Source organism: Lates calcarifer, linkage group LG1 (assembly GCF_001640805.2).
Source record: "Lates calcarifer isolate ASB-BC8 linkage group LG1, TLL_Latcal_v3, whole genome shotgun sequence".
NCBI classification, from domain to species: Eukaryota; Metazoa; Chordata; class Actinopteri; family Centropomidae; genus Lates; species Lates calcarifer.
This window is the reverse complement of record NC_066833.1, coordinates 21,302,703-21,322,248: the sequence shown is the minus strand read 5'-3', so window position 1 is coordinate 21,322,248 and position 19,546 is coordinate 21,302,703. Positions and strand designations below refer to the sequence as shown.

The window sequence follows — 19,546 nt, the reverse complement described above, 5'->3', positions numbered from 1 at the left end:
AGATACAACTGTATTAATGAGCATCTGGCTAAGCCTGACCCGCATGGAGATGTGCTGCATTCTAAACACTTAGCAAATATATATTTGCTGCGTTCATCTCTGTCATGTTTGTTGGTTTTCAAGGCAAGGTAACTGTAAAGGATGATAGACATTAAAAGCACATATTGTATGCATAACATGGCATCCCCCTATGTAATATTTTGATATGACAGAAATATGTCAGTATGACATATGTACCTAACCAATGATATCATTGGTGTATGGTGCATGATATCACTATGTACATGTGACTGACCACAGATGGGATAAGCATGTGAATGCCTTCCTGTAGATGTGTCAGGGGGTTAGAGGTAGGACAGAAGTTATCTCAGAGCAGGGATCGTTGTGGCATAGGTCCCAGTTACTGTCAGCCCCGCCAACTGTCTAACCACATGGGCCAGGCAGCCTGATGGAAGTTTTAAGGCCACACACTGCAAAGTGTGCTGGAGAGGAAACGGCAGCTTAGAGCATGACATGTTGTCCAGCTGAATCTTCAGGTTACATGCTGGCATTTCAACACACTGCAGGGTTAGTGTTGTTATCTTAGACAGCGAGTTCTACACCTTTCCAAACTTGCGAAGTCGCCACTGATGAGTTGTTGTATGTTTCTGTTGCTGAAATGTTGTTGATGTTACCAAGTGCAAGCAGGGCTTGTAGCCAGGGCAGATGAGCATGAGAGTGTTTTGAGGGAGCTGTGAAAAATGTGATAAATTGCCTTAAGTGATGTCAGTTGAGTCAGGGTTGTTTGGATCTGAAGACTAGAAGTTTTCAAATCTGGAGGTGTGGAGTTATAGATAAGTGATCTCACCAGACCTCTGTAGTCCACTCCTCATCTCTGCTTGAGCCTCGAGGCTATATTAGCTACAACTAGCATAACAACTTGAATCTTCCAACTTAACTGTCAGCAGTTAAGGTGCATTATGGGTGATGTAAGTGCCATGTTATGGCAAGAAGAATGTGTGGAATAAAAAAGAAAACTCTCTGGTTCTGCTGCAGAACCAGATTTTGATCCTTAAGCCAAAAAACAAAAACAAAAAACAGTTGATACTGTTGCTATTAAGTATTTGAATGTAATATATATAAATATAGTTTAATTTTGCTGTAAATGTTCCCTACATTGCATAAATCCCTACATTTTGATCTAAATGTTGTTTCTCTGCACTGTCAGGTATCCAATTTTTGCGGAGAACTCCTCACCCCAAGAGCTCCAGAATTATTATTGAGGACATGACCTCCTTCATTGCTCCAACTGCCGCAGTAACATTTACAAGCATTATGTGAGTAGATATGAGTGATCGCAAAGTGCCACATTGTAATTGCAAATTTGGGGTATTAATGCATCTGGCATATAGCTTTTCTTGACAAGGAAAGGAAGAAGATAAAAAACGGTGCTGTAAGGCCTTTCAGCAGTCTAGTGCAGTGGTCGTTATCAGAATTGACCTCTGTTCTTAAGAGATCACACATTTTAATGCAAAATGTGTCTTCTTATTCACACCTTTTGATTCTGGCAGATGGAGCAGAATATCAGCTGCCGTGTGTGAGACCTCTGCGTGTATGGACACAGCTTGTTGATGCTGCAGACAGCAGAGACTTGACAGTGTGGGCAGAGTGACATGACATCTTGTCCCCTCTCTAATTATGGTACGTGAAGAGAGTGATTGTTGTAAGTAGCAGAAGTCACAGCATTAAAAGGGCTAAGGGCCATCCACACAGCTGGGAGCTTCGTGACACATACATATTTTTGCCTCAACGCATACATCACAGAGGGGACACAGAGGCGCAAAACAAGGTGAGGGGGGACTTCTGGGTAATGCACCTGTCAACTAGGACATTGCTGCCTGCGTGATGTTATGTGACCGAGCAGAGGAAGGCCAGGACAATTGGAAAATGAACAAACACCTGTGTTGTTGGCTAAATGAGATGAGGCTTCAGGGATACACGCTGCTTATGAATTGGCTACTGCGCCTGTAACTGCAGGAAAGGTTGACGTAGTGTTATTTGGATCCCTTTTTTTTTGAGTTTACACTCTCATCTTCATATCTGAAAACTTACAGACCTGCACCTTTTCTAATGACATTTGAGACTCCCGCTACCAAGCCAAGAAGACAAATACAAATGATGACTAGAATATAATGCTTCTGCAAGACCCCCTCCTGCATAACCAGCCTCCCACACAATAACAAAATAAAGAGTAACCTCAAAATCTTTATTATTATTATGATTAATCACTTCTGTCTAATTTCATCAAATATCACTGTGCGCAGAGTGCCATGGCATTTGTTTAGTCTTGGCGTCATTTAAACCATGCAAATGTTTTTTTCAGTATAACTTTGAGGATGCTTCAAATTATCTGGGTTTCAGTCACAACTTATTATCATTTTGAGAAGTAGGAGGCATTTGTGCATTTTTCCACTGCTGAAAAGAAGGGGCCAAAATATACTGTATTAAGGGAACCTAATACACAATCTAACAATCTATCCACCTCCACTTTCAAATCCAGTAAAGTATCAAATTGTATTGAAAAATTGGAACTAAAAACAACTTTAAATACCAAAACTTCAGAAGCAACAAATCTAAAGAACAGCCTGTGCAGGCTCATTGTCAGGCTCTTAGTAGCCATCAATAGCAATTGCTGAGGAACTCAGTGTGAATATTATTGGATTAAACTCAGGCCTCGAAAAGACCAAATGCCTCAAACGTCTGCCTCTATTGATTGTTAGTCAACAATAGAGAGTTGACATTTACACAAATATGATTCACTCCATTGTTACAGACCTCTGAATTTATGTTCTCTGTTGTGAAACTCTTCACCCAGCAGGGTAGATGGTATTTACTATAGCTGTTAATGATAGGCTGATGTTCACAGAACAAATAAATGGCAATTTGTTTGTCCATCCAGAGGATCTTCTGATAACAAGTTTTCTCAACTTCTGTCTGCAAGAAAGAACTTAGGCTTTTAGTCGACATGGATGAGAAGTCTGAAGAAAAATGGAAATTTAGATATCTACAACTTCATGAGTAGTTGTAGTAACTACAAAAAAACAGTGCCCCCTCATATTTTAGACGTCTGTCTTGTTAGTAGTTCTAGCAGAGAGGTATTTCCCTTCTAAACTTTTACGTTTAATTTAAATAACTGTTCAAGGTCCCAAAGAAGTCAAGTTATGTAATATTTTCAAAAATATGAATACATATCTATGTAGCAGAACTTTGTTTTATCTTCTTTCCTCTCTCATTAATCATCTCAGGACCCCTCAGATTTATCTTGTGACTCTTTGGTCGGGGCCTGATCTCTTGGTTTGGAAACACTAAAGTAAACTACCTAAGCAGTAGCTCCACCTTGACCAGCTACAATAGTAAAATGTTACTTATACATTGATGCATTAGTATATATGTAATCACAGAATTCAGAGTGAGTACTTTACTAATCATATTTCTTTACATTCATTTCAGGTTTTAAATACAGGACTTGTAATAGAGAATTTTTATATTGCTGTATTGGTACTTTAACTTAAGCTCCAGAACAGCTACTAAGTGGACCTTGCAGTGAGATCATTTACTCAACATCATCAACAGTCTTGTATATGACAGCTTTATTCAAAATAGTTTTTAATTTTTTGAAATGACCAAAAATGTATACATATACATATCATTTAAATTAAGTTAAAATGCAGTTGAAGAAATATTTCTGTCTACTCTTGTGTACTGTTGACCACATGAGTTATTTGACTGCAAGACCTTGAGGCACTGAACAAACAAAATCGCTTACAATATTCACACAGCTGTCTATGTGCATAAAAATCCCGATATAAAACATTGAACGTGTTCACTTGATAACTTTTTGAGTCAGTAGGAACATAGCCAGAAGATATTTTTCCCCAAGATAAACCATCTACATCATGGTGTGCAGTAGCTGTTGTGGTTCAAGATGATTTATTATCCCAGCAGCTGCATTTGCACTGTGGCTTAATACCTGCTTTCACCACATAGTCTGAACTGAAAACAGCATGAGGCTATTAAACTTTAAATAGCACCACATTATGACAGGTAAACCAGTCAAATATTTCTCCTGCACCTGAAATAAACTAAAGTCATTGTCATTTCACCTTAACTAATGCATGAGAATCTGAAATATTTGAATATAAAACCAAAAAGAGTCTGTGCAGTGCACTACAAACCAGAAATAGAGAATTTGTGAATTCATTGATTGGTTAATCAGTTTGTCATAACAAACCAAAACATATTTCAAGTTCAGTTTCAGTTTTATGTTTAATCAGTCACTTTCAGATATTATTAGATAGAGTAGATACATTTTAAAGTAATTACAGGAATCCATTTACTAGTCATATATAGCCAGAATTAATTTCCCATTACTTCTATCTATGCATAATTAACAGTAATCATAATTATGAAAAACATATATGATAATGCTCTTATGGCTGCCTCTTATACCCAACCCACAATACTGCATTTTATACTTAATGTAAATAAGCCATCGCTCATGAATGCATAAGGTCAGTGAGATATCACACAAAGGGGATGATAAGATGAGAAACGAAAGAATGAGGAGAATGCAAGAGAGGAGCAGAGAGAGAGGGAGGGAGGGAGATCAAGTTTGACTGGGAGCAAGGCGGTAAGAGGGTAAGTCAGGATGTCCCGCAGGTCATGAATAAAAGACGAAAAGAATAATTTGGGCATTTCTCGGCCTGGAACAGAACGTCACAGTGTGGATATCAAAGAGATTAGTAGCACTGAATCATATCTCCTCCTTTTTTTGTTTTCATTTCTCTCTCTTTCTTTATACACGCACTGTAGTCTCTCTCTGTCCCTGAGAGCAATGTATACTGTAAATTTTTTCATGAGACCACAGACGCACACTGAACATTAATATGGTTGTCTTGTAGGTGCAGTCACCACAGGGACTTTGCATGGTGCAAATTAGGTTGGATCTCATCCTTAGAGAAGCTATTAGCCCCTCACCACCACCCTCTGTAACTGTGTGTGTGTGTGTGTGTGTGATGCCAGAGTGTGATATTATCAAGGAAATCTCTGCTGCACCAGTACATCATGTTCTCTTCATCAGAAAAGGAAAAGACTGACGCTTATACTGTACGCACACAAATTAACTTGCTTCCTTGATATAAACAAAACACTAGCACAAACAACATTATTAGTTCCTGTTTTGCTGTTGCCCTGAACTCCTGTAGCATAAAGCAGACCTGTGTGTTGCTGTATGCTTTGTTCAATTATGCAGTGTGAAGGACGGCTGGTGAAAGGAGGGAATCCTTTATTCGCATGGCAGCAATTCATTTTCTGATCAAGGTAGAGATAGTGACTGTGAGAGACCAGGTTGTGGTTTCTAAAAAGATGTTCTTAAGAGGAAGATTTGTCTTGTCACTATTCTCTGCAGGTCCTCGCCACTTATTACCATTTTGTAATCAGTTCTTGCGCAGCTGTTTCCATTGATAACAAATTGATGTATTTGTCTGTAATTTTAGGAAGATGGGAGACCCTGGACACGTGCACACACATACAGACTCGTAACTGCCACACGCTCATTCAGGGGGGAAGTTATCTAGTCCCCACTTTACCTGTGTAAATATTCAGTGAATGCTATCTGAAACCCCTATACTGAAATGTTGAGTGTCATGCAATATTTTTCTGTGTCAACTAAAAAGTTAATCTTAGGAAATGTCCCCACAAGCTCTTGCTGTTGGGATGAGAATTTTACAAGTAGCTACACAATAGATTTTATTATTCTGCTGTTCTGCTGTCGGTGGTGATAAGAATAGGAAAAGCACACTGCCAGCAGAATCTAACCAGAAATAGTGCTACATCTACACAGTGTAGTCAAAATAATTGAGATTCTAGCTCCAAGCCTCCCCCAGTGACTGCAGCTCTGAAAACGCTGTTTTGTCTGATGTGCATTTACAACATTAACCTTCTGTCCCCACCAAGAGCAAATGCATTGTGGGATCAAGCTAAAGATATAAAATGGTCACATTAGTACACATTTATAAATGACCTTTAATATGGAGGTGACTGAATTGACAGGACAGGTAGACAGGACAATGATTATTTATATATTTTTCAATTTCTGTGATTGATTTGTTCATTCATATTAAAGGGACACTGCCAATTTTGGCACATTAAATCCATTATAGCACTCACTATCAGAAAGATGGGAACTCTGTGGTTTTATACTTACAACATTGTAACTGTCTCATCCATATGGATAAAATTCACCAATCTCTATTCTCAAGTATTTTTAGTTGTAATAACTGACATTGAATAACTTCTGCACTGTTCAGTCCTGTCTGATGTACAGGCACGTCTGAGTAGACTACTTTTAGTTATAAGCACATTACAGATCCATCCATCCATCTATTCATTTATCTATATCGCTTATCCTAAGGAAGCTGGGGTGGGGGGTGAACGGTGAACCTGTCCCAGCTGACACTGGCGAGAGGCGGGATTCAGCCTGCACAGATCACCAGTCAATCACAGGGCCACATTACAAATGTCACTGTTATTTTTAATTAGATTTTCACACTTCAGAACAGAACCTGAAAGTTCCAGTTTCTTGACTCTCTATTTACCAGGCAGGGAGTCTCTAATGAATGATGCTATTGAGTTCAGTAATGGGAAATGCAGAGTCCTGTGTTGTGAAGCTTATCTTCTATTTTACACTAAAAATTGGGATATCTCAGGCTTTGTTGCTTCAGTTTTCTTTTAAATGTGTGTCTTGTAAGTTCACTAACATTATGGAAATGCAATACTAGCTCAATAGAGTGCCCCTTTAAGCATATCCTGATAAATTCTCTTGAGGATGAAAGACAAAATTGCCCCTCTTAAATATAAATTGCAGGAGAAGAACTGAAGTGTCTGGAACAAGTACATTTATTGACACTGGGAGAAGAAAGTCACATGAAGTTCTGCATCTAATACCTCTGAAATATAGGTAAACCCTGTCTGAAAAATCCAAACTGTGTCAGCCAAGGGGTCTTACACAACAAGATTATTTTTTGAGGGGGGGGGGTTGGGTTTTCAGTCATAAACAGACTCTACCATGTGCAATGCCTGATATCAAATTTTGGATCAACTACCTTCTTCCTCCCTTGGTGTAATAGAGGGTCTTTGTGGATGATAAAAGATACTGTAGTGCTGCACTGGCAAACTGTAACTAATCATGTCAGATTAGTTTCTTGGCTTGAAGGAGGTGTAAATGGAAAGAGGGAGGCTTGGCAAAGACTGTGGAGAAAATGATTTTAGGGAACTGAGTTGGTGTTTATGTTCCCTCAGCCACAGTGGAGCAGCTTATTCACAATGCCACCAGTAGATGGAGCTGAGATCCTCTCAGTGCTCCAGGGGTAGTTCTGCAGAATGTGTACATTTGTACATTTGTGTGTGTGTGTCTGTGTGCATGTCTGCTGCATGAGTGTGATTATGAACATTAACATTTTTAAATGGGTTTCAAAGGGCTCGGTGGAAATTTTAGTAACAGTATCTGTATGTTGTCTTTACAGTGTGTTAGATAGCTCAGTTCCTCTCCCATTAGATCAAGCCTTGAAGTTTTCCTCTTTGAGCTGTTTACTTTTGTTGGAGGTCAGAGTAGGACAGGACCTAATGCTCAGAGGCAAAGTTCTTAAAGCAGCATCTCTTCCCCCCGCAGTGAATTGGCACTTCAGACGATGGGTTTGGGGGCTGAGTTAGGGGGTTAGTTCTGCACAGTGGGACCAGAGTTTGCTTTTGAGGCAGGGTAAGCATGCATCTCTTTTCATATTTTGTCTCCATCTCTCATACTTGCCCCGGTGCCTTTCAGCCCCCTGGCCCTGAGGAGCATCTGTGCCCCTCCTCATTCTCCATATGCCCCGTGCCTTTAAGCCTGGCCCCCAACCCTGGAGCCAATCACTTATTCATCAGCGACATGAATTAACAATCATCTATTTTCCATCACACCAACAACCTGATGGTTGATTTCACTTCTGACCTGCTTCTGGTTTTGCTTGTACGTCACGCAAAGACATAGACCATGCATTGGGAGTGGGAACCTCAACATGTAAACATACAGGCAGAAAATGGTGTTAATAGGCAACACAATAACCTGGGCAACCCAGACTGGAACATGTAAGAACACAGTCTTTACACTGTTGTACCAACTGAAGACTAAAACTGAAATATTTGCAATAAAGAAACTATCTGCCCTGGCACTGACTCAGACGTTTCAGGAGCTGAATGGTGATGCAGAAAAGTTGATGTGATTTCTAGAAAAAATCGAAGATAAGTTGTGATAGCCACTTGATGTCCTGTATTCTGTTAGAGTTGGCAAGGAGGTTTTATTTTCGCATAAAGCTGTCCAAAGGGTGCTTCTAGTGAGCTCATCAAAAAATCCAGCGTTTTGTCTTCCATTCACATCCTCAGCTATTTTTTCTTCACTCTTTCACCACCACCATCACCACTGGCGCTCAGACTCCATGGCATGGATATTTCTACTATTCTGTTCTGATTGAAATATTTTTGACAAAAATTATGAGATTGGTTTAGATATGGTTTCAGAAAGAAGAAAATAGACTGATTGGTTAAATGATCTGAGATTAACAATAAAATAAATAAGAAAAGAGAGGGAAATGCAGTGGCAGTATAAGAAGGACTGGGAGTTGCCATAGAAAAAGGAATATATGGGGAAGACAATAAATGGACTGGATAAAAGCTGCAGTAAAATTATAGGGTTTGTGTAAGGAGTGCTGAGAGAGTGGGTTGAACTTTAGATAGCTAATTTTAGTTTTTGAAAAAATGCACACAGAACCTGGAGAATCCAGCCCTGTTTGAGATATTATAGAAAGAATGAGGATTAAAATAGATAGTTTGACATTTTGAGAAATATACTTACCAACACCATCTCACTAGTTAACGTGCAATATCTCTGTTGTTTAATCCAGTTTGATTCAGCTCAAAAGCTGAAACGCATAAAGACACATGGTTTTAAGGGTGGTTATTTGCCAGATTAATTCTTGGCCATGGGTGCTGTAACTTCCTGAAGTGTTGTTGTCACTCTCAGTTTGCCAGGCGACCAGCTGAGATCCACAAAGTTACTGCACCCAGCCAAACAATAGTCTGGCCCACAACCCTCTATAAAACCACAATTTAAAATTTTTACACTTAATGTAGTTAAACTACAAAGCCCCCCTAGGGTTCAGCTGAGAAAAAACAAAACAAACCATGTGTAAATCTGTACTCTGGGTTTACAAAGATTTGTAATCCATGCCCCACAGTTTTGCTTTCTCAGCTGACCTTGGGAGGCCCCATATTAAACAAACAACATATAATGTGTTAATTATTGAGCTTTAGACATGATCTGTGGATTTTGTTCCCTTTGGACAGTGCCAGGCAAGCTGTTTCCCCTGTTTCCGATCAATCTTCCCATCTAACTCTCAGCAAGGGACTCTCAGCATTTTTCCCAAAATGTCAAACTATTCCTTTAAAAGAAAGTCTTATAAATGTATGAAAAAAGAGAAGCCCGTCAGCCAGACCACAGTGCAAGTCACAAGGTAATACATCACTGAACTCCATACACGAGAAACATAGCTGCTACCATCCATCTGGCACCTGCAGAGGACTGAATTTTATAAAACATAAGAGGTGTGGAAAAAGGCACAGTTCACGCATCCACATGTGCTTAGAATAATTGGAGCCTGTAACTTGGAAAATTGTGGTAACACCTTGGTGTCGCAATGATTTGCGGACAACTGCATCATGTTACCAGTAGGAAGTAATTGTTCATTTGGAAGAAGGTAAGATCCTTGTTACTCCCATCAGTTCCTCATTGTAACTGCAGCTGCAACAGTAGCAGAGAATACTCTCTCTCTCTCTCTCTCTGTGGGTATGTGTGTGTTTTGCACGTGTCAGGGATAAGAATTAGGCAATGAGATGTTTGTACTACCAGAGTACATATGTCTTGATACATGAGGTTTTTAAATAGATGATTAAAGGGAGTGTCTGTCTTTCCATAAGACAGTTCAAGGACATGGTTCAAAGCAATACCATGTGTCAGTCAAGCCCTTTGAAGCCTCTTCTCTCACCTCTCTCAAAGGGTATATGGGGGAGTGGTTTCACATTTTGCCATGCATCGAGCGCTGTTTACCTCACTGGGAATTAAACTGCTTTTAGTTAGAAGAACTGCTCCCTTGATGTGAACTATCTTCATAGCCACTCCATCCTCCATACATTCACTCCCATGCCCCAGAGCCCATGCATTGTGCTATTTAACCTGTCCAAACAACTCCCCCGCCTTTTCAGCACCCACAAAACACTCCACACACCTCCAATCACAGTATTTTGAGGGCAGGGTAGCGGCGCCTAGAGCCACATTAGCATGGCAAACTCGGCGTGACAGCAGTTTTGCTACAGTGCTGTTATGATGGAGTGAATATGCTCACAGTTTGGGCTGCTCTGGGGGAAAGCTTTTCCCTCCAAAGTGTGTTATCATGTAGCCCCGAGTGGAGCTGGAGGGAGGAGGTGGGGGTTGTAAGATTGGGAGGAGAGTGGGGATGCATGGGTAAGTGGAAAGGGGCTGTGGGGTAGATACTGGAGGTGAGCTAAATTCTAGTTCAAAGCTGCAGAATGTGACTGAGCTGAGAGTGAGCTGGGGAGGAGCTGTGATGCAGACAGAGCACTAGGGAGTTGCGGTGGATGCGGTGTGTGCTGGAGTGAATGGGCCTTGGCGGGTTGACAGTCACTCCACACACACAGTTTGAGTGAAAGAGGGGACGACAGTGCCGGGCTTATTGAAGAAGACAGGGAGAACACTGCAATCATCTCTTCCCCTCCTGTGAGGAGGGAGTGAAAAATCACATGAAATAAATGGAGAGCACACTGAATGCTGCCTGTGCAGCACATGCAAAACCTGCATGTGACACATAATACCTACTATGACAATCAAATATGCCTCTGTTAAATCACTATCTACTTCTGATCTTATTTGCTATAAGACAATCATAGATTTTAATCAATGAGCAGTATAAGGTGGGTGACCATATAAGTATAGTATAGTATAGTATAGTATAGAATAGATGTGTGTGTGTGTATGTGTGTAAATTATAGTCTTCTGCAGCATTATGGCAAATTAACATAAATGTGTTGACAGCTTTTTTTCTCCTAAACTTTCTTCTTGAAATGTATTCTTTCTTTTTTTAATGTAGGGCTCAGAAAATATTCTTGGATGTGTTCACAGCAGGCAGAAATATGTGCATCTAGAAAACATCCTTCTGTAGAACTCCCACTCTGTAGAAGATAGTGTAGTGTAAATATGTAAAGAAAGATCTGTCATTCCTTGTGTTGGCTTGAATTTCCATATTTGATGTCTTCCCTCTGAAGTGCAGCAGCTTCAAAGATTCTGCCAGTGAAATTCTGTATTTGAGTCTGTGATCTCTTTACACCAGCAGAGCCCAAAAGCATGATTTAGATTTTTCACTCCCTGTGGGCACAGATGTGTATATAGATAACGCACAGATGTAACTTTATCAAATATTGCATGTTGAGTTTGTTAGGAGGATTGGGATGATTAGATTGGGATGCTGATAACAGTTCTAATTTTCCTTCGAATGGCCTTTGCTAGGTCTCCACACCATAGTAGAAACATGGCATGGCTCTGTAATTGCAACCTAAAATAACCTCTGTTGTTTCCTTGATTATACTGTAATTCCCCTGTTTGCCATGCAGGGAGACTAAGGATTCTACCAAAGGGCAGGTTATAATGAAGAATCATGTGCTTACTTTGCTCCGATGTGCTATTATTGCCACCTTACCACCGATGACTTGTCCCATATACCCTAGTTTGTTTAGACCACTCAGTTGTCCAGTCCTTGAATAATAACATCCAGCTCACTGATAGCATTCATTTAGTTTTTTCATCACTCTGTTCTGTAATTATTTTCTTGATAGAGAAGTGTGGGAAAAGGAAATTACATCTTTTCACAGATGGGAGAAGAGAAAGGAGACACATCCGTTAAACTGTCTAATCAATTTCAGCAATTAAAGGCAGTTGTAGACTGTAGAAGATTTTTATTAATTTACTGGCTAAATACAACTATAGCACAGCTGCACTCTTTTTTTCCCTTTATTATTACAGCAACAAGCCAAGAGCCAGGTGTTCCTTTTGGCAGGGAACACAAGACACTAGTCTTCGCAGCAATAGAGAACAATTACTAGCAGCTCCACTCAACTTCAAAGTTCTCTCTTCATCATTAAAAACAGGTACTGCAACCTGTATCTAATATTGTGAGAGAGAGAGGCCGTTGTTCAGTGGCATACCCAACGCAATTGGAGTTGTCGGTAAAAGTGGCTTGTGTGTACACAGTGCGTTCCATTGTCAAAGAAAGCCAAGCCTGGGTGTCCAAAGCAGAAACAGACCAATATGTTAAAGGAAGCTAATGCGTTTCAGCAGCAAAAAGCGTGCCTGACTATCATCCACTGAAACCAGATAACAGATATAAAATATTGTTGTCATTGTTGCTGGGTTGTATTTATTTATTTATTTTTGCACTACCTCAGACAACTTAAATAGTGTTGTCATTGTTGTTGTTCTAGTCTTTATTAAGAATTCTTTTTGCCTGTTAATGTTTTGTCATTTTTGTCTCATCTCTTCTTGTCCAAGGATGAAACATTTTCTAGTATCTACAACCAAGTCCAGTTGTCCTTTATTCAATCCTTCCTGGATAACCATGAACTGGATGACTGAGAATTTACTGGTAAAACTTAGAGGTTGATAAACAACCTCACACTGGTGTCATACACAAACTTCTTATTCAATTATCCACGCAGTGACACCCACCATACTGTCTCTGGCTTTTTCCTACAGACATTCTGTAGAATCTGTTGAAAATATAGTTACCAAAATGCAATTAAAAACTCAAACTGATGTCCTTTCAGTTGCAAATCATCTAAAACCACACTTGCTTTTAAAAAATGTATTAATTTATTTTATCAGTGGTAGTCCAATAGTGCTATGTTAATGTTAATTGTTAACAAACCCTGACCAGTTTCAGACTAGTGTTTTGAGACCATAGAGTTTCATTTACAAGGACCAGCAGAGGTAACTGTTTATTTGTTGTGTTGGAAGAACTAAAAACCCACTCAAATTATGATGACTTATTACCTCACCTCCCTCCTCTGGTGACTGACTGTGAAAGATATTGTGACAAGTAAAAACCTATTTGACCTTTCTTTTTAGCAACCCATCAGAGCTCCGATATTGGTAAATTATTATAGCCCATACAATCTATATGTTTTTGGCTCTGTAGTCGAACCATTTCTGCTAAAGACATTGTCATGCATCTCTTGGTTTTGCGATGAGGTGGGATATTATAAGATGACGATGAAAGATTATTGATGATGGTGCATTTGTACCTTCTCTCTCTATACGAGCCACCAGTCCCTTTGGAACACTCTCTCAAACTCACTCCACTACAGTTATGAAGTAGTCCCTAGGGGGTCACATCATCCGTCCTTCAAAATATCTTGTTTGTTTATTGCACCCATTGACGTAAAAATGAAAATAAACTAATAAAACACCAGACAGACAGATGGACAGAGAAATATAAAGCTTGGATAGGCTCAAATCTGGGACTTCAAAGACCTTTTTTCCCGTCACCGGTTTTAATGAAGCGTACTCCAAGGGGAGCAGGCAGTGAGACTCTCTTTATTAAAGCACAGCCACTAAGGGCCCCCAATGGACCCACATAACAAAGTGTGTCATTAAAAATTAACTTTGGGTGGAAGAGACTTAGTCACAGAGGAGAGAAGGAGCACAAGTTGAGATCAGCCAGGCCTGTCGCTGTGAGGCCTGGGGAGTGACCACAGTGTGACAGGGGCAAAGCTCTAGGTTTATGGTACACTGAAAGCCCTCGCTCTCATGGGACTTTTTGTAGCCTCGATGACCCTGGATGCAGAGAACAAAAGGTGGTTGCTGTCCAAACCAGATTGAACATGTTAAACATTATTTCTGGTGTTCAGGGGTAAACAAAAAGAGCCACAAAGCACTGTTTGTGTTTTCCTTTTACTATGACTGAGGAGTCAGAGCGGGTCACCCACTAATTGCAGCATTAGTGGGTCAATCCCCGGGTTCTCTTTTCTTATCAGTGTCTCTTTTAGCAAGACACTGAACCCCAAGTTGGTTCTGATTGTTAGGCCAGTGCCTTGCTGATGATATCCCACAGCCATTGGTGTGTGTGTGAAAGAGCACATGCAACTGATGTAATTTAGAGAGTTAAGGAATAAGTTCAGTTGAACATCTTTAAATGTGCTATAGCATCAACAAGGTGTATCAAACTTATATAAGCTGAACTGCACAAATTGTGAAAATAATTTTTAAAAGACACCTTCCCCCGCTTCCGGCCTGCTCCCTTGCACACTTACTTTAACACTCTCATCGAAGCTCAGGCCTTTCATATCCATTGCTTTAAGACATCCCCTTTAACTACAGGTGTCCAGCCTGAGGCAGAAACATGTCCTCCTGTGACTCACTCACTGTAGGTACAAGGTTACCTACAACAGCAGATCTGGGATCATCCCTTTTTGATCCTACAGCAAACATTTTCTGCCAGTGTAAGGGAAGACTTGAGAAAGACCTGAACTCAGATCAGCTATGTAATTTTGAATTTTGCTGCTCTCACCTTGAACTATGTGATGTCTTTCTATCTTACATATTCTGGAAATCTAGTTCTAAAAACATTATGTGACATGACTGAAAAACAGCTGCATCAGTTGTCATTTCTCATGATGACTTTTGATCATTACACATTGACGTTTGTGGATTTGCTGAGGGCTTCTTCATCAATACAAACCAGATAATCAGATTGAATTGCCACTTTGTTCATTCATTAAGCCTGACACTTTCTTCATATTAGCGTATGTCTTGTTGGTAGGTTAGCTGTTCTGTTTTGTTTTTGCCCTAACCAGACCGTAGCAAGTGACATATCTGTGCTGTGCTGTACATCTTCTATATCAGTAATGTTTTATTTATTTATTTATTTTTTACAATCGATCATGTGAATACTTTTGTGTAAAAGGGGTTATGTGTAGCGCCAAACTAACAGATATTATCACCTGTCTCTGCAGTATCCTTCAACTCTATATAGCATTTCAACCACTTTTAGTTTACCTAGATTTTACTGTGATGATTCATTCTCACCGCTCTCATCAACCTCTTTTTTTTCTGCCACAGCAGGCAGATGTTTTAATTGAAAAAGCTGACTGTACACTCTTTTTGACTGTACTAAATTGCAGACAGGCAAAGTGTGGAATTTAGAATCCAAAGAGGCAGATATTTACCACAGGTGATATAATGGAAACCAAAAATAGAGCTAAAAGGTGAGTTAATTTTGGACTTAAAAGGTGATAATATGTCAATTTTGCATTCACAGATTTGTTTCACTTCTCTCGAGAGGCCAAGAAATTCATTGCAGGTTTAATTTGACATTTGTTAATTCTGTGGATAGGCTTATAACAGTTAGTACAAATGCGTAAAATCCAAACAGCAGGAATAGTTGTCAGTCAGGTACAGACACCAGACCTATTTCAATCGCTGAACAAATCTGAGACATGGATGATGATTCAGGCGTGAATCAGGCTATATAAACACCACTAAGTGGCATAATCATCGGTGAATTCTCTGCTCTCAGTTTACAGGGACTGAGATAGTGTGCAGGCTAGCAGGCAGGCACCCATGTCCCCTGTAACAAATCAAAGTCAGTCATGGCCTCTTATTCTGTCATTTCAGACAGACCATGGATGTCCATGGAGACCATGAAGCTCTCTGCTGGATGGAGGCCGTGTTGAGGTAAAGGATGATTATATTCTGCTTACACTCTCTGCTGTCATCTTCTAACATTTCTCTTCCATACGATGGCTATGATGAAGATGGGTTAGAACACCCGTCACCCTAATGTCTCCCTGCCTTATCCTGAGCAGCTCATAAAGATGTGCTCTCCTCCCTTCAAGTAGGCCAATCCTGTGTCAGTAACATGAGGGAAAGGTACTGCACACAAATGCTAAGTGTGAGGCTCAATGGTGAATCACTAAACCTGACAAGAGTATCTCACCCCCCAAAAAACTTTAACTGTGATAACTGAGAATTGTACTGCCAAGGGCCATTTTCTATGGCTGATTACATGCATATTCATTAAGATTATATTAGGTTCAATATGGATTTTTACTCCTCTCCCCTTAAATGCCATATGAGCAGTTGGAAAGATGAAGCGAGTGGGATGGGTGATGAAGTGGTTTGATTTCTAAACAAAGTGCTACTAGGATAGAAATTATCCTTGCCATCTCTGGTTGTAAATGGAGTCAAGAGTTGAAAGGTCATCCATTTGACCCTTCATTGACCTGTAACCTCTGCCCTCTAACAGGGCTTTTCTCTTGACATTATGAGACTGAGGAACAAACTTGACTTCACTTTTTTCAATTATTTCCGTCAGATGCACTCCGCTGGTGTCCACTGTAGTCAAAATTGGAAGAAAACAAATAATAATGAAAAAAGGGTAATTTAAGTTAGCAACTATGAGCTTAAGATATTTCCTAAATTCAGCCTACCAGATCCACCTGGACGTCTGTGTGTGTATTAATGTGTTCGCTGCTATGGCTCTTTGGTCTTTAACAGACAGAGACAGCGCTGGGTTGTCACAAATACATAATATGGACGGGAGAGAAAGAGGCAATTTGGATCCTCATTAAATTTTCAAAAGTCCTGATGGTCCTCTGAAAATTGAACCAACTGTTCCAATGCAACCTTAATTTTATGCTACAGTAAGTGCAAATTAGTTTCACAAAAATTATTTTTAATCACACTCTGCCGAGTTAATTTGCTGTGTGGTAATTTTCCGTTCTCCCTCTTAGCATCACACTCAGTCATGAACCATGATGACTTGTTTGATCTGGGCTCACCCCGGGTCCACCCTTTGTTCACACTCAATGTTTCTCTCGTTACCAATCCTCTTCCTACTTCATAAACGCAGTAAAAGTTCTCCTTCATGCATCTCTGATTTACAGCAACACTGTAGGCCAGGGAAAGCAAATTAATTATGTTTGGTCACTGATCATTTTTGTCATGGCAACAGTGATCTGAAGTATGATTGTACACTGTTCTTATTACATTACATTGTGGCATATATTTCTTTCCTTTTTCTATCTTATTTTAACATCCATCCATTACATTTAGAGTATATAATTGTATTTCTTTGCTTAAAAAACAGTCACATCTGTCAAACCCCCGTTGACTTGAATAATACTGATATCAAGTTTCTACTCATTTCCAGTCACAAGTGCTTCTCTTTATTCTGAACAGCTTCAGTTCCATTTAATTTTACATCACTGTTGACTGGTAGGTCCTCATGCCCCAGAAATGTAACCTAAAATGCACTTTAGCGAGACATATTCGCACTTACTGCATATTTATCATTGCATGCACTGTGAAATCACTTTTGTATAGCATAGACAAAACATTAGACAAAATACATATTGTATACAGAACTATAGAGATAGACCACATTTGCCTTGAATAAATGTTTTGTGAGCTTCTCAGTAGCAATTACATTATATTATGCTTCAACAAAATATGAGTTAATTACAGTTGCTGATGAAAATAATTATATTTATTAGCAACATGGATACAAAGTATTACATACATTTTATCCTATTATCCTATATAAGAAAACATGTCATCTCTTTATACTCTGAGTTCATTAACATACATTAATACCAAGGAATCTTGACATAATATCAACAAGCTTATGTTTCTGTGGCTACCAGTTCCTTTCAGAGTTTGAAAAATTCTTCATAATGTCATGTTTGTAAATACCAGTACAATTACTTACATAAGCCCTATGGCAAGGTGAATTCCACAGTGATGACTGAGTGACAAGCTGTTGCAATAAAATGCAACACAAATTATTCACATTTATGCATGGAGGATTTGGCCAAGTAGATGCTTTTTCTATACCACAACATGAAACAGCTCATTTTAATACTTTGGCTCAGAATCAAGTAGTTACAGCCAACTTTACATGAAATGAGTGAAAGCAAAGTTCAGCAAGAATTGTCATTCTGATGTCTCAAATTTCCCAGGGCATTCTTTTCCCTGATTGATTGGTTGGAATGGAAAAAAGCTATACTTTATTTTTACACAAGGCAAATGTAGACTTCTGAAGATCTTTGTGTTACTGATGAGCTCTCAGCAAATCATGAATTACACATTTTTCACATTTTCACTTGTAGTGAAAAACATATGAGCCCAAGGCACAGGTGCCGGAGTAGCCTATACAGAGTAAACATTATAGGGCTCCTACTTTAAGTCATATGTAATGGGTCTTGTCAGGATTTGCCTCAGGACTCAGAAACACTTTGCACCAGCACCAGCTCCTGAATGACCATATTTAAGCGTTCAGTATTTGTTGATTAATTTAGCAAATGTACAGATGTACAAATAACATTGATGCTGAAGTGTCTCTGCTTTTCTCCTATTGATTGATGGACACTGAACTTTTTGACATCCTGAGAGTCTAAAGGCTTATTGCAATCACTGGCATTCTTTTATCAACTTATTCTCTTGGTCCTCTGCCAGTATTTCAGCTAATTAATTTTATAATATGCTGCAGAATTGTTATGATAACATAATCAGTATTTACTGGTTTGCGTACTGAAAATGTAATCTTTTATTATTGCTGCTAGAGTGAACCAAGTAGTACCATTGTAGTTTATTGATGCTTATGAAAACTGCATCTATGACACAAGGCCATCTATTGTAGCTGCATTTTGAATTTTCCAACAGAAAGAAAGAAAGAACAAAGCTCAATGACAGCTACACTGCAATAGCCAAAAGTCAGTGCTAGGTTAACTTCATTATTACCCTTGCAACTACCTGACAGTAGTCTTGCTCACTCTCAGTTCTTTCTGGTTTTTCTTTATCATGTAATTTTTCTTACAAAGACATAAGAAAAATTAGATGATCGGAGATTATTGTAGAGTGGCAGAGGTGGTGCCTTTTAATAGACCACTAACTGTATGAAAATTGCATTTAATCATCCTGAGCTGTTCTAAAAGTGAAATGATTATTGGATTGGGTAATTAGGCTTTCAACAGCAGTGTGAAAGGGCCAACGAAATATTCACCACAGTCAAACATTGTTGCCTCATCCGCTGACAATGTCATGACAGTATTTTAACTGCTCATAGCCTTTTTTTCTGTGTTGTATTAATTCTTCAGTTTGGGCTGCCCACATAGACGTTAGTTGAAGTTTCGTACGACAGAAGAGGTTTCAGCGTGCCCTGTCTTACATGGGCATTGAATCCAAGCCTGTCCATCAAAACATAAGGTCCAACAGAACAATAAAAAGCCCCTCGGGAAATATGCCAGATCTCAAAGTTGGCCCTTATTTGAGATTTTGCACTTTCTCCAGGAAGCAGCACATATGTTCCCTGGGGCAGGATGAACTGCTCTGCCTGGGAGAATAGGGAGA

The 19,546-nt window shown here is 39.4% G+C and overlaps 1 long non-coding RNA gene across 1 annotated transcript in view; it reads left to right on the top strand.

The window, feature by feature from the left end:
• LOC127142696 (uncharacterized) overlaps positions 1–19,546 on the top strand; it is a 90,000-nt gene that overhangs the window by 3,862 nt on the left and 66,592 nt on the right. The window contains exons 2-4 of the long non-coding RNA XR_007813660.1: positions 1,208–1,316; positions 1,551–1,680; positions 15,812–15,871. This is a non-coding gene — a long non-coding RNA (uncharacterized LOC127142696). The remainder of the gene's footprint in view (positions 1–1,207; positions 1,317–1,550; positions 1,681–15,811; positions 15,872–19,546) is intronic.